The sequence below is a fragment of the Panthera uncia genome (assembly GCF_023721935.1).
Source record: "Panthera uncia isolate 11264 chromosome A1 unlocalized genomic scaffold, Puncia_PCG_1.0 HiC_scaffold_16, whole genome shotgun sequence".
In the NCBI taxonomy this organism is placed as follows: Eukaryota; Metazoa; Chordata; class Mammalia; order Carnivora; family Felidae; genus Panthera; species Panthera uncia.
Genome location: NW_026057576.1, coordinates 19,827,451 through 19,844,237, shown reverse-complemented (window position 1 = coordinate 19,844,237; position 16,787 = coordinate 19,827,451).

Genomic DNA, 16,787 nt, shown 5'->3' with positions numbered 1-16,787 from the left:
TTTCAAGCAAGGTACATGCTTGATTTGTTTTACTTTGATGTTACAGTGATAAGGAAATTTTTCATTAGGGAATAGATGCTTTAACTCTGTTCTTCAGGCCTTAATTTCATTTCCTGAGGTTGGATACATTGTTATATATAGTAGTTGGAATTTATACTGTGGAGTAGCTTGAGAAACTGTGTTTTGTAGTTGGCATAAAAGTACAAACCATTCATACAAACAAAAATTTATGGTTTGATGCTCATGTTTTAGTCTAACACCATGACCATAATTATTTAGCTTTCTATTTAAAGGGTCCTTAGCCTAATGAAAACAAATCTTGGAAATAGTTCCTTTTTTATTATACAAGTCCTGATATTTTTCTTCTCAGAAATATCAGAGTGTATTTCATTTTATCTGGCTCATAAAATCGATGTTTGGAATGTCACAAACTTATAAAAACTGTAATGTAGAGTTGTTTCATACTCTATATTTTTATTTTATTAGAAGAGATGTATATTTCTTCAGCTTTATATGTATGAAAAGAGCAACATGGTATAGTAGAAAGATCACTGGCTTTGGGTTTAGAAGATTCTAGCTCTCGCGTGGGCTCTAGCATGATGTAGCTGTGAAATATTTGGTTGGACACTTGATTCTCTGAGCTTGTTTTCCCATGTATTTATGGGAATAATAATATCTGCCTGACCTTAAAGAGTAATTGAGAGAATCCTATGAGACAGTATACAAGCAAGATGCTTTGGGAACTGCCAAAAGCAATGCCAAGTGGTGACTGTGTTAGCTTTGTGTGTACATCTGTGCTTCAGGCCCAAGTGTAAGCAAAGCTCCACCAGGCCGTTTAAGAAGGGAGAAGGGAAAGAATTCATGAAAGATAGGCCCCTTTCCTTAAAGAAATTCTTTTCATCTGATGTCTAATTTGGGTAGGCTGAGACATGCCCTATTTTTATCCTGTGGAGAATAGCATCATCGTGGCTACCTCATGTTCATTTTCTGGATTTTCACTTTTGCTTCCATAGAGTGTGATATTTTAGATTCCCAAATGCTTACTCATGATTCTGACTTTCTTTCAAATAGTAGTGCATCTTCTTTATATTTTAATTGTAATTGCTACAAATACAACACAATTTCTTATGCTGATTTTTTAAGGATTTAAAATATCTTTCCTTCTCTGATTTTATTTTTGTACGTGTGATTAATTCCAATAAGTATATCAATTATTTCGGTTAAATGTCATCATTCAGAAGATTCATTCAGATTAATTATCTTAATAACTTTGTTGTGGAGATGGGTTATGTGGCACTTAGGGACAGGTAAGCAGTGGGTACTGATAATACTAAGTCAAATAAGGTAGTCTTCAGGCAACTTTATATTCAAATCAGGAAAATGGAGGCTCCCACAGCTCGAATAGAATGTGATAAGAGCTAACTGGAATAGTATAAAGAATAGAGTGCTCTAGCTTGGATTGGACATCAATGTATTTTTTTTTTAATTTGGTAACCAAAAGAAGGATGAACACACCTAACATTTTAACACATCAATAATTCTTCTATTTATCTAGAGAAGAGTTTATAAATTGGAGGCTGTAGGCAGGATTTGGCTTGCATACATTTTTGTTTTGGCTCACAGAATATTTTAAAACTTTGAGCCAACATGTAAACATTGTATTTTATACAAACATCCAAATTTCCCAGTTTGTTTTGAAAAAAATTATAGATTTGCCAACATCAGTTCTGCTTTTGTACATGACAGTCATTTGGAGATGAACGGAACCTACCTGCCCTAAAGGCCAAGTGCTTTCAAGTTGACTATTGGCGATGCTACTTCACACGCCCTTCTGCTTGTCATTTCTTTTTTCTTTTTAAAGCTTATGTATTTTTGGGGGGGAGGGGCAGAGAGAGGGAAAGAGAGTTTCAAGCAGGCTCTGCACTCCGTGTAGACCCTGACATGGGGCTCAAACTCAGGAACTGTGAGATCATGACCTGAGCCAAAGTCGAGTCAAAGATGCTTAACTGACTGAGCCGTTCAAGTTGTCATTTCTGAAACCCCAGGTTGGTTCTTACCTCAGAACCTCTGCATCTACTGAACTGTAGTCTGGAAACCTTTTTTTTTTTTTTTTTAATCATTTTAATTCCAGTGTAGTTAACATAGAGTATTATAATAATTTCAGGTGTATAATATAGTGATTCCGCAGTTCCATATAATACTCAATACTCATCAAGATTAAGTGTGCTCTTAAATTGCTTTATCTGTTTCACTCGTTCCCCACCCTCCCCAGCCTTCTTCCCTCAGTAACAACCTGTGTGTTCTCTATAGTTAAGAGTCTGTTTCTTGATTTGTCTTTCTCTTTTTTCCCTTTTCTTCATTTGCTTTGTTTCTTAAATTCCACATGAGTGAAATCATATTGTATTTGTCTTTCTTAGTGGATTATTTCACTTAGCATTATACTCTCTAGCTCCATCCACGTTGTTGCAAATGGCAAGATTTGATTATTTTCTATGGCTGAATAATATTCCACTATATATATATATATATATATATATATATATACCCAAACTTCTTCATCTATTGATGGACACTTGGGCTGCTTCCATAGTTTGGTTATTGTAAATAATGCTGCAGTAGGGGCACCTTGGTGGCTCAGTTGGTTAAGCATCCAACTCTTGATTTTGGCTCAGGTCATGATCTTGCAGTCATGAGATCAAGCCCCATATTGAGCTCCATGCTGAGCAAGGAGCCTATTTGGGATTCTCTCTCTCTCTCTCTCTCTCTCTCTCTCTGCCTTGCCCCTCTCTCTCAATAAATATATAAATAAATAAACAGTAAAAAAAATAATGCTGCAATAAACAAAGGGATGCATGTGTCCATTTAAATTAGTGTCTTCATATTCTTTGGGTAAACACCCAGTAGTGTAATTCCTGGATCTTAGGGTAGTTCTATTTTTAATTTTTTGAGGAACCTACATACTGTTTTCCACAGTAGTTGCACCAGTTTGCATTCCAGCCAACAGTGCACAAGGGTTCCTTTTCCTCCACATCCTCACCAACACTTGCTTCTTGAATTTTTAATTTTAGCCATTCTGACAGGTGTGAGGTGGTATTTCATTGGGGTTTTGATTGCATTTCTCTGATAATGAGTGATGTTGATCATCTTTTCATGTGTCTTTTGGCATTCTGTATTTCTTCTTTGAGTAAATATCTGTTTGTATATTCCACCTATTTTTTTAAGTTTATTTATCTTGAGAGAGACAGAGAGTGTGTGAGTGGGGGAGGGGCAGAGGCAGAGAGGGAGAATCTCAAGCACTGACAATGCAGAGCCTAACGCAGGGCTCGAATTCACAAAACTGTGAGGTCATGACCTGAGCCAAAATCAAGAGTCAGATGCTTAACCAACTGAGCCACCAGGTACCCCTTCCGCCATTTTTTAAATTGGGTTCTTTGGAGATTTTTTGGTGTTCTGGTATATAAGTTATTTATATTTTGGATACTAACCATTTATCAGATATGTCATTTGTGAGTGTCTTCTCCCATTCAGAAGGTTGCCTTTTGGTTTTGTTGGTTATCTGCTGTGTAGAAACTTTGATTTTGATGTAGACCCCTAAGTTTATTTTTGCTTCTGTTTCCCTTGCCTCGGGAGACATATCTAGAAGGATGTTGCCACAACCAATGTCAGAGAAATTACTGCTATATTTTCTTCTAGGACTTTTATGGTTTCAGGTCTCAAATTTAGGTCATCAATACATTTTGAATTTATTTTTGTGTAAGGAAGTTGTCCAATTTCATTCTTTTGCATGTAGCTATCCAGTTTCCCTGGTATCATTTGTTCAAGACGGTGTCTTTTTCCCATTGCATATTCTTTCCTCCTTTGTCAAAGATTAATTGACCATATAATTGTGGGTATATTTCTGGTTTTCTATCCTGTTATTGGTCTATGTGTCTATTTTTGTGCCAGTATCATACTGTTTCGATTCCTACATCTTTGTAATATAACCTGATGTCCGGAATTGTGATATACCCAGTTTTGTTTTTCCTTTTTGAGATTGTTTTGGCTATTTTGGGTCTTTTGTGGTTCTCTACAAATTTCAGTATTGTTTGTTCTAGTTCTGGGAAAAAATGTTGTTGGTATTTTGATAGGGATTGCATTAAATATGTAGATTATTTTGGGTATTAGAGACATTTTAACAATATTTATTCTTCCAGTCATGACCATGGAATATCTTTCCAGTTCTTTGTGTCATCTTCAATTTCTTTCATCAATGTTTTATAGTTTTCAGAGCACAGGTCTTTCACCTCTTTGGTTAAGTTTATTCCTAGGTACCTAATAATTTTTGGTGCAATTGTAAATGGGATTTTTTTTCTTAATTTCTCTTTCTGTTGCTTCAATATCAGTATATAGAAATGCAACAGATTTCTGTATGCAGTAAAACTTTGGTTTGCGAGCATAATTCGTTCTGGAAACATGTTTATAATCCAAAGCACTTGTATATCAAAGTGAATTTCCCCATAATAAATAATGGAAACTCAGACGACTTATTCCACAACCCAAAAATATTCATATAAAAATGATTATAATACTGTAGTATAATGCAAAATAAAAAATCAAATACAAATTACAAAGAAAAATAAATAAATTAACTTGCACTTCCCTCTGAAAGCCTTCGTGGCTGGTGTGAGGGAGACAAGAGACAGGAGGATTACTGTGTAGGGCAACTTTCTCTATCACTAACACAATCACTGCTATCTATTGGAGCAATGGAATATTTCTTTTTGTGCACCTTTCACAAGGAATCTATCCAATGTCACTTGCTTTTGGCTACTTTTGAGAATTTTGTGGAAATATGACATTTCATTGATGATCACACACAGTCCCGCAGTGAAAGAGAGAGAGAAGAACCTTTGGCTCAGCTGTGATTCTGTGACGTTTGGCATCACCTACTACTTGTATTGCAAGGCATTGCTCGTTCATCAAGTTAAGATTTATTAGAAATGTTTGCTTTCCTTGCAGAACACTCGCAAAACAAGTTACTCACAATCCAAGATTTTACTGTGTTGATTTGTATCCTGTGACCTTTCTGAATTCATTTTTCAGTTCTAGAGTGTTTTGGTGAAATCTTTAGGGTTTTCTCTATATAATATGTCATCTACAAATAGTGAAAGTTTTACTTTTTCCTTACCAACTTGGATACCGTTTATTTCTTTTTGTTTTCTTATTGCTGTGGCTAGACCTTCCAGTACTATGTTGAAAAAAAAGTGGTGAGAGTGGACACCTTTGTCTTGTTCCTGACTTTAGGGGAAAAGCTCTCAGTTCTTCACCATCGAGTACAATGTTAGCTGTGGCTTTTTATATAAGGTTTTTATTGTGTTAAGGTATGTTCCCTCTAACCCTACTTTATTGAGGGTTTTTATCATGAATGGATGTTGTACTTTGTCAAATGCTTTTTCTGTATCTATTGAAACGATCATATAGTTTTTACCCTTCCTCTTATTGATGTGATGTATCACGTTGATTTGTGAATATTGTATCACCCATGCATCCTGGGAATAAATGATACTTGATCGTGGTGAACGATTTTTATAATGTATTGTTGGATTTGGTTTGCTAATACTTTGTTGAGGATTTTTGCATCCATGCCCATCAGAGATATTGGCTTATGATTCTTTTTTGGTGGTATCTTTATCTGGTTTTGGCATCAGGGTAATGTTGGCCTCATAGAATGAATTTGGAAGTTTTCCTTCCTTTTCTATTTCTTTGGAATATTTGAAAAGAATAGGTATTAACTCTTCTATACATATTTGGTAGAATTCACCTATGAAGCTGTCTGGTCCTGGACTTTTGTTCGTTGGGAGTTGATTACTGACTAAATTTAATTGCTAGTAATGATCTATTCAAATTTTCTATTTCTTCCTGCATCAGTTTTGGTGGGTTATATGTTCTAAGAATGTATCCATTCCTGCTAAGTTGTCCAGTTTGTTGGCATATAATTTTTCATAACATCCTCTGACAATTGTTTATATTTCTGGGGTGTTGGGTTTTTTTCTTCTTCCATTTGTTATTTTGTTTATTTAAGTCCTATCTTTCTCTTTTCCTCTCTCTCTGTCTTTCTCTCTCTCTCTCTCTCTTTCTGTCTCTCTCTGTTTTTTTTTTTTTTTTTTTTTTTGATGAGTCTGGCTAGAGGTTTATCAGTTTTATGGATTTTTAAAAAATTTTTTATTATTTATTTATTTTGAGAGAGAGAAAGCATGAGCAGGGGAGGGGCAGAGAGAGAGAGAGACAGAGAGAGAGACAGAGAGAGAGACAGAGAGACAGAGAGGATCGCAAGCAGGCTCTGTGCTGTCAGCACAGAGCCCAATGGCAGGCTCAAACTCACAAACCACAAGATCATGACCTGAGGCAAAATCAAGAGTCAGATGCTTAACTGACTGAGCCACCAGGTGTGCTTTGTTGATTTTTTCAAAGAAACAGCTCCTAGTTTCATTGATCTGTTCTATTTTTTTTTTTTTTTTAGGTTATATATCATTTATTTCTGCCCTAATCTTTAGTATTTGCTTCCTTCTGCTGCTTTGTGATTTTCTTTGTTTTCCTTTTTTCTAGCTCCTTTAGATATAAGGTTAGATTGTTTGCAAGATTTTTCTTGCTTTTTGATGTAGACTTGTATTAGATTGTTTATTTGCAAGATTTTTCTTGCTTTTTGATGTAGACTTGTATTACAATAAACTTTCTTAGAACCACTTTTGCTGCATCCCAAAGATTTTGGAGGACTATGTTTTCATTTGCATTTGTTTCCTTGTAATATTGTATTTCTTCTTTGATTTCTTGGTTGACCCACTCATTGTTTAGTAGCATGTTACTTAACCTGAATGTATTTGTGCTCTTTCCAGATTTTTTCTCGTGTTTTATTTCTAGCTTCATAGCGTGGTGGTCAGAAAAGTTGCATGGTATGACTTAGATCTTTTTGAAATTGTTGATACTTGTTTTGTGGACTAATATGGGATCTATTCTAGAGAAGATTCCATGTACGCTTGAAAAGAATGTGTATTCTGCTGTTTTAGGGTGGAATGTCCTGAATATATTTGTTAAATCCATCTGGTCCAGTGTGTCATTCAAATCCACTGTTTCCTTGTTGATTTTCTGTTTGGATGATTTGTCCATTGATGTACACGGGGTGTTAAAGTCCCCTACTGTTGTTGCATTATGATCAATTAGTTCATTTATGCTTGCTATGAACCCATGTTGGGTTCATAAATATTTACATGTGTTACATCTTCTTGTTGGATCGTTCCCTTTATGATTATGTAGTGTCCTTCTATGTGTATTGTTACAGACTTTGTTGTAAAGTCTGTTTTGTCCAATGTAAGTATTGCTACTCTGACTTTCTTTTGACATCCTTTTGCACAATACGTTTATTCATCTCCTCACTTTCAATCTGCATGTATCTTTAGGTCTGAAATGAGTCTCTTCCAGGCTGCCTATAGATGGGTCTTGTTTTTTTTTTTTTTATCCATTTCATCACCATGTGTCTTGATTGGAGCATTTAGTCCATTTACATTCAAAATAATTATTGATAGATATGTATTTATTGCCATTTGTTATGTGTTTTGTGGTTGTTTTTGTAGTTTTTCTCTGATCCTTTCTTCTCTTGCTCTCTTTCATGGTCTGCTGGCTTTCTTTGGTGATACACTTGGATTGCTTTCTCTTTATTGTTTGCAAGTCTATGACTGGTTTTTGAGTTTTGATTTAGGATTGTATATAACATCTTCAGCATATAGCAGTTTATATGAAGTGGATGGTTGCTTAAGATTGAACCCATTATTACTCCTCTCTCCCCCACGTTTTAGGTATATATTTTCATATTTTTACATCCTTTTAGTTTGTGAATCCCTTGACTGATTTTTTGCAGATACATTTACTTTTACTCCTCTTGTGTTTCCTATATTTTATACTCTCATTTTCCTTTCTACTCATAGAGTGCCCTTTAATATTTCTTGTAGGGTTGGTTCAGTGATCATGACCTTTGGCTTTGTTTGTCTAAGAAAGTCTTTATCTCTTCTTCTCTGTATGATTGCCTTATTGGATAGAGTATTCTTGGCTGCAAATTTTTCCCTTTAAGCACTTTGATTATATCATGCCCCTCTCTTCTGGCCTGCAAAGTTTCTGCTGAAAACTCCACTGAGAGCTTTATGGGGTTTCCCTTTTATATAACTGTCTTCTTTTCTCTTGCTACTTTTAAAATTCTTTATCACTACTTTTTGCCATTTTGATTACTATGGGTGGGCTTCCTTGAGTTGTTATTTTGTTGAGGGGATATCTGTGCCTCCTGGATCTGCATATCTGTTTCCTTCCCCAGATTTGGGAAGTTTGCAGCTATTATTTCTTCAAATAAATTTTCTTCCCCCTTTCCTCTCCTTCTTTTGGCATCCTTATAATGCAGATGTTATTATGCTTGATGGAGTCACTGAGTTCTAAGTTACACCCATTTTGCAGAATTTTATTTTCTCTCATGGGCTCAGGGGGATTAATTTCCATTACCCTGTCTTTCAGGTTCCTAATTTGCTTCTCTACTTCCTCTAGCCTCTATTTATTCCAACTAGAGAATTTTTAAATTTTATTTTTTGTGTTCTTCATCTCTGATTGGTTCTTTTTGTCTCTTTGTTAAGAGTCTCACTAATGTCCTCCTCTCTTTTCTCAAGTCCAGTTACAGTATCTTTGTGATCACTACTTTTAATTCTCTAACAGGCATATAATTTATATCAGTGTTACTTTCGTCTGTTGCCGTGATTTTGTCCTCTTCTTTCATTTGGGATATATCCCTCTCTTCATTTTGTCAAACTCTCTGTGTCTGTTTTGTGTGTTGGGAAAGTCAGCTACATCTCCTGCTCTTGAAAGTAATGACCTTCTGAAGAAGAGGTCCTGTGGTGCCCTGCAGGGCAGTGTCCTCCGTTCCCCAGAACCCGGTGTCTCAGGGGGTGTCTTCTATGTGTGTTGCATGCGCCCTACTGTTTTCGCTTCACTGCTTTTTCCTTCCATCCAGTCATCCTGTTTCCCTGTTGTGGGCAGTATTTGGCGGGGTGCGGCATGCAGGTTAAGAAGGTGTGTGCGTACCAGCCTGTTTGTGAAATGAGACTACAGTTGCAGGTGCAGGGACTGGGGCTGCGTGGGTGGAGCATGAAATTTTAACAAGGTGCTCCCTGGGCTTCCACAGGCCTGCTGCCGCTGCCACCACCGCTATGACCGAGGTCCCACAAGGTGCGCTAGTCAGGAGATGCGGCGTTGGAAGGTTTGTGCTGGTCTTCTGGGGGAGGAGACTCACAGAGCTGGGACTTAGGCAAGTCTGACTGGGGAGAGTGGATGGGCCAAAGCATGGAGGGTGGGGTCTGGGGGAGTTGGTCAAGCAAGTTAGGTGGTGAATGTAGGTGCCATGCTGGTTCCTGCAGGTGGCCGTGTGTTTATACTGAGGGGTGGGAGGGGGAAATGATACCTACCAGCTCCTTTGTTCCTGGAAGGGTCTTCCTGTGATCTCTTTTCCCTCCTAGACATGCTCTGAGATGAGTAAATAGCTCTCCCTCTATATGTCCCAGAAGTTTTTCAAACTACAGCTTCTACAGTGTATCTCTATGGGCTGTTTGTCGTGCTGTCTCTTTAAGGGCAGAACTCAGTTTCCTTCACCCTTGGGGCTCCCCAGAACTAAGTAGCTGATTTTTAAAATTCCAGGCGTTAAGTCCCTGTGGCTATAAGAACTCACGAGATTCAGCCCCTCTCTTTCAAAGCCAAATTTTATGGGGATTCATCTTCCCTCCATGGACTCCCAGTGTGACAGTCTGTTTCTCACTCTTCTTCATGTCTGTGGCTCCCCTCCGCCACCCACCCCCACCACCTCCAGCAGTCACGGTTCCTCTCTCTTCCCACTGCATCTTCGCCCTTCCTGCCCTCTACAGTGTGGCATCTTCTCCACCTGTGGTTGTGGAGTTTATTCTGCCAGTCTTCAGGTTGTTTTCTGGGGTATTTCTGCGGATGTGAGTCTTATCAGGATGTATTCATGAGACGAGGTGAGCTGAGGGTCCTCTAATTCCACCGTCTTCCCAACCTCCTCCTCTAGTCTGGAAACTTCTTCCTCTGTGTACCTGTTGGCTCAGTCTCACAATTCACTGAAGCCTGTGGTTAAAGGTCATCTCATAATAGAGGTTCTTCCTGACCTTCCTCCCCGAAAGGACACACTCATTTTATCCCTTTATGGTCCTTTACTATTCTCCGTGGCACTTACTGCCATGTGAAACATTACGTATTCTCCATGTGTTTGCTTATTTATTATATATGCCCCCGTGATGGAGCATATGCTTCATGAGAGCAGGATCCTTGTCTGTTTTGTTCACCATGGTTTCTCTACCATCCACCACGGTGCCTGGCACAGAACAGCACTCAATAAATATGTGTTGAAGAAAGCCGTTCCTGTGGTTTCTGAGCATGCTAGGGCTGGGGATCAGGGTAAATGGGCCTCTGGCCTGCCCTGCCTCCTCAAACCAAAACCAAAATGTAATATAATTTGAATATTAAAATGCTATCTGAAATTTTGCATGTATGACTTGTATATATTGTGCATTACACCTCTAAGTATATAAAAAGTTTTAAATCTGCATGATGTATCCTGGCCATGAGAAGCTGTTCTCGGGGTCTGATTACCTGAACACTGGATAAAGAACCCTGATGGGCTATGATCTCTACAAGTTCAAGAAGCCGTGGCATGCACATGGTTCAGGACGTACAGTTCAATTGGATCGGCTGAAATTCTGCATTTTGTGGTTTTTCCGTTAACACCTGACAATATAGTTCCCCTGCTAGTATATTGTGCACTTTTATTTCATGTCATACTAAAACCACAAAGTTATGGGTGTGGGCAAGAAGAGGTAGAAAATAACACATCTCATGGCTTTTTGTTTCTGAATTCTCATACTTCCCGCAGCGCTCTGCATTGGAAGTAAAATTTTGTCAAGAGTATTAGGGGAAATAATTGAAGAAATTTTTGACAGGATAGCTGAGGAGAAAATGGGAGAGGCAACATTTTGAGTCCAGTTCAATTTTACCACAATGTAAAAATAAGCTCCCATAAGCCCCCGGTCCTCACTGTGCCCCAAGCAAATGACACAGACATGGAAAGATTTTTTTTTTTTTTTCAACGTTTATTTTATTTTTGGGACAGAGAGAGACAGAGCATGAACGGGGGAGGGGCAGAGAGAGAGGGAGACACAGAATCGGAAACAGGCTCCAGGCTCTGAGCCATCAGCCCAGAGCCTGACGCGGGGCTCGAACTCACGGACCGCGAGATCGTGACCTGGCTGAAGTCGGACGCCCAACCGACTGCGCCACCCAGGCGCCCCAGGATTTATGTAATTCAGTGGGTTTCACACTGTTAGGAAGAAATATTGGAGAGAGGGAGTGTCACTGGGAAACCCTGACTGTGAATTTGGCTTTTCACCAGCTTGACCTGTGGGGTGTGTGTGTGTGTGTGTGTGCATTCACACACATGCAAGTGTATTTCAGAAACAATTAAGAGATATTTCATTTTGTTCCTTCGCAGCTCTGCCTCATTCCCATTTGTTACCACTTCTTCTTTCTTCTTTTCTTACAACTCAAAGAAAAAGCATAATCTCACTGTCCACGATTTCTTCTCCATCTATAACTTAATGGCTTCCCAGCTGTGCTATTTTCTGTTTTATAGTAAATAATTGTAAGGCATTTTCATTTATCCAGAAAATTTTTATTGAGTGCCCACTAGTTCCAAGCACTAGCAAAACAACCAATAAAGCCTTTTGAACACTTTGTATGATCTGAGTAAGCTCTCAGAGAACTTTTAAAGATACCAGTCGAAAAACCCATCCAAGAAATATGTTGAGAAAAAGTAAACAAATGATGTTCCTTTCTCTTGCAAAAGATAGACACTTAATCCTGGTGTTCGGTGGAAAACTTTACTGTAAGATGTGTAGGGAGGTTCTGTATGCCAATGGTTCTCTATCAAAATAACTACAAATTCTAACACTCGAGAAGAATGTCTCAGAAGAAGCCAGGACCAGATGTTTCATGACATATGCATAAACAGCACACAGGAACATGCTTATGTATTTTATTATCCTTTTTTCATCGGGCTGAGATGCCTAACCCAGAGATACAGGGAAGGTTATGCCAACATTGTATAGAAAATTCTCAGCCTCGCTTCATGCCTAAAGATAGAAATATAAACACTGTTTCAGAGACTAGCTGAGTCGGTGGCCCCCTGGGTATGAAGGGTGTCTTTTTTTAGGGACGTTTTATTCAGCAAATTATTGAGATGACATCATGTATTGTTGTTAGCTGAATTCTGTGGTAGAAAGTGGGTAGGAAGAAGCCATAGTACTTTGGAAAATTAATGGCATTCACTATTTCCCAGATTCTTTGAAACCAAGATTAGAGCAGCAGTTCCAGAAGCAGGAATACTTGTTTTTTTGGAAGAGATTTCTTTGCCTCTCCATTGGTTCCAAGAGTGGACTCTGTTGGTGTATTTCATGAGAGTTGTGAATGTGGAAGTTATAAAATGCGTTGATAGGTTGTGCTACCCATTTGGGCTGTTGGAAAAGTCCCTGGGAGCACAGGGTTAGGTGGCCCTTTCTACCCGTGCAGTTGAGGCTCTGGACAACTGGAATGGTTGGGGAAAGGGAAATTCAGACATTTGATTTTCTGATGAACTTCACTAACAGGAAAAGTTATTTATTCCCATACTTGGAGTTGAAAATATTTCTGAGAAGTCTGTTTACCTTTATCAGTAAATACTATTTAGAAGCTGTAATGGAACCTTTGCTCATGCTTGAAAATCTTGCATCATTGGACATTGTAAATTCCCTGCACTTGTACAGTGGAGATCATTAACTGTGGCCTAAATATATAGCACAGGACTGTCCATAGGTGGTGAATTTTGGACTAAATCCCTCATAAAGGCTTACATGCTGCCTTTTTGAGAGCTAATACTTAAGATTCTGGGTAGCTGTATGTGCCTATTCTGCGGACGCTCAGCCACAAGCATTTTGAGAAGAAAGATGGAGAATTCATTTGTAAAAGCTACATAATGATTGACAAGGGAATGAATAAAACCCCAAGCCTAAAGATTAACAACTCAAAACAATCCCATCCTGTAAGTGAATAAGGTGAGACCGGGAGAAGTGAGGTAAATCATTCAGAGCAAAGCCACAGAACAGGTTAAAAGGAGAGAGAGGCCAGGCCTCTGTCTCCCAGGAGAGTCTTTCTACCATACCTGACCGCCTGCACAGCCCAGTGGGGTCTCATCAGCAGACTTGGGACAAAGGGGATCCCCTGCCAGTGGGGAACCTGGTCACTCCTTTGGGTAAGCCCTTTTGCTCATAGCTATCATTTATTTGACCCCCTACTGTGACCATACTCTCTCCAGGTTCTTCTTTCATCCTCGCAGCAACACCATGAGGTAGTATGATCATTGTGCTCACTATACAGATGGGCAAATTGAGTTCCAGCCCCATTAAGGAACTTGCTCAAGGATGTACAGGTAGAAAGAGACCGAGCTGGGATCCAAATCTTGGTTGGTGGGGTTTGAACATATCTTCTCTCTACAACCTGCTGTGTCCTTCACTGTTGCTCCTGGTGGGGGAGGGTGAGTGGTGCCCTGTTAAACATCTCCTTCCCCGGCCCCCAAGATCACTGCGGTGCTTGGCCAGATTCCTGGCACCTGTGATCTTGGAGCCAGCTGCAGCTAGACTTTGCAGGCCTCAGAGGCGGGGCTGGGTGGGCACGCCCCTCCCAACCGTGTGAATGAGTGTTTGATTTGCCTTAGCTCACCATTGGGTGGAGTCCACTTTGGGCAGAACACTTAGTGGCTGAATAAACACTCAGAGCATCTTGGAAAGGCTGCATGGACTGGTGGTTTGACACCGATCTGGACTGTTTGGAGAGGCGCCACTGAGAGCCAGCTTCGACCACTGGTGCGCTATTGAGAGACCTTGTCTTCTTAGCCTCTCACTGTCCTAGTTTCCTTGGAGGTCAACTGAGGACAAACAAATCCTGTTATTTCTGCTGAGTTTCTCTTCTCCAGGCTGAGGACAGAGGCAGGAGACGCCTCTGAAATGCTGGACAAAATAAACTAAAGGCAGCCAAAATGGAAGAGGCTGCTTCACAGCCTCATACCTGGGAGAATGACAGGGATGCACAATGCTGGGCACAGATTAAAGAAACACTTTGTTTTCTATTCTCAGAAGCCCTTGGAACTGGCCCATTGGAGGAGCTGTTTCCTTTTATCACCTCAGAGACTGGAATAGAGGCTTTGGGAGCTGATGCTGTGGGTCCATTACCTGGCTCTGACTTGGATCTCACAAAGGTTTAATTCAATTAAGCCATGACCATGAGCCTGAGATAAGTGCAGGATAGTGGGAGCTGGCAGGTGATTGTGAAGGCTGCTGCATGGACGTTGGAGACACATGGGCAGAGTGTTCCCAATGTGCCGAGACAGCCTGTTACATGGAGGAAGTTGGGGATGCTCTGCGGTGAATTACTCACTCTAAAGCTGGAGTGTGAACATCAGGGACTGTTTTGTAGTATTTTTTCATTAGTCCGTAGAAAGATCTAATCTATACACATATGAAAACTCACAGGAGATCCAAAAACTAACCTAGAAAAATGTCTTTGATAAAGTGAGTGTTCTTGAGTGTATAAAATCAGTTTTTCTTTGTCTGATTGAATGAGGCATTTGGCGATTGAAGATGGTTGGCAGGATAATCAAGTGCCAGTATGTCTTCAAAGAAGACGAAAGAAGAGCAAGAGACAAAGAAGATAAGACCATCTATGATTGGTATATAGAAATCCATTTCAGCTTTTTGCATTGTTGGTGGGAATGCAAGCTGGTACAGCCACTCTGGAAAACAGTACGGAGGTTCCTCAAAAAACGAAAAATACAACTATGCTACGACCCAGCAATTACACTACTAGGCATTTATCCACAGGATACAGGTGTGCTGTTTTGAAGGGAGACATGCACCGCCATGTTTATAGAAGCACTATAGACAATAGCCAAAGTATGGAAAGAGCCCAAATGTCCATTGATGGAATGGATAAAGAAGATGTGGTATACACACACACACACACACACACACACACACACACAATGGAGTATTACTCGGCAATCAAAAAGAATGAAATCCTGCCATTTGCAACTACGTGGATGGAACTGGAGGGTATTATGCTAAGTGAAATTAGTCAGAGAAAGACAAAAATCATATGACTTCACTCACATGAGGACTTTAGGAGACAAAACAGATGAACATAAGGGAAGGGAAACAAAAAGAATATAAAAACAGGGAGGGGGACAAAACAGAAGAGACTCATAAATATGGAGAACAAACTGAGGGTTACTGGAGGGGTTGTGGGAGGGAGGATGGGCTAAATGGGTAAGGGGCCCTAAGGAATCTACTCCTGAAATCATTGTTGCAGTATATGCTAACTAATTTGGATGTAAATTTTTAAAAATAAAAAATAAAATTTAAAAAAATCCATTTCTGCTAAAAATATTCCAAAGGAGAGCCATCTCTGGAGCTTGAGACCTGCATCATTGGCTTTTAAAATACTTTCCCTTTCTATTCCCTGTTGATCTCTATCCAAATAAAATAATCACACTCAAGTAAATTATTTCTCACACTGTGTCTCACAGAGAACACTGCAATTACTGTGGAGCTGAAAAATTACTGACAGACATAAGGGACGTGTTGCTCTAAGTTGCCTGGAAAGGTGTCTAAACAGTCCAGCGACTTTATGTGATTAATGAGCATGCAAGAGTCAACAGTAGAGGCGGGAGTTCTGAGTTCAATTTCTTTTCCTTGATGCTAATGAGCAAGGAATGGAGACTAGCTTAGATTTAGGACATTAAATTAGGATCTGGGTAATTTAGAATGATGATAATGTAGCCCTGAATAAGAGTTGTTCCCCTTCTTCATCTATGTGCCAATTTAGCCCCCCCCCCCTTTTTATTGGGTGACTGTTTGGTGGGAATAACGAAAAATAGCGCTAAAATAAATGCTGAAGATTTTTCAGAAAATAAAAAAAAAAAAAAAACAGATATCTAAGGGGACAGCAGTGACCTCCTTCTCGTCTTTCAAGGGTTCAGCTTAAATAACTATAAATTACAACTCTCCTTGCCAACAGAACTTCCTTGACTTGTATAAGATGTTAGTTCCTGCTCTTAGAAAATTTCATAGCTCCCTGGATTTTTCTTTGCAATATTAATCACAATTGTAATTCTACAGTCTCTTGTGTTTTTGTTTAGTATCTTTCTTGATGTCATGAAGGCAGGGGTGGTGTCTATCGTCTTCACCTACATATTTCCAACTCCTATTGGGCACAAAGTAGAAACTTCATAAAAATGTAGAATGAATGAGTGAATGAATAAATGAATGAATGGCTCTTTCATAATTGCTACTAAATTTGCTGTTAGAACTGCATTCTTTGTACGTTAAGTTTGTTGGAAGCATTCAGAGAGATACTGGTCTGATGAATTCAGTTATCTTTCAAAAGCTAGAAATTTCTTTAGACGGGCTGCTGAAACTAAGGATATGTTTTTCTGAAGTAAATTCTCAGTTTCCAGATGATAGTGTCTATTTATAGCTATAAGTTGACACACAGCTACTGACACAGAACAACTCAGTTATATTGGGTTTATATTTCTGAAGGGGAATTACCATGTCAAAATGAGATTGCTCATCTCTCACTTGTCGACAAGCTTCATCATTTCCTCATAATCAAGATTTGTGAACATC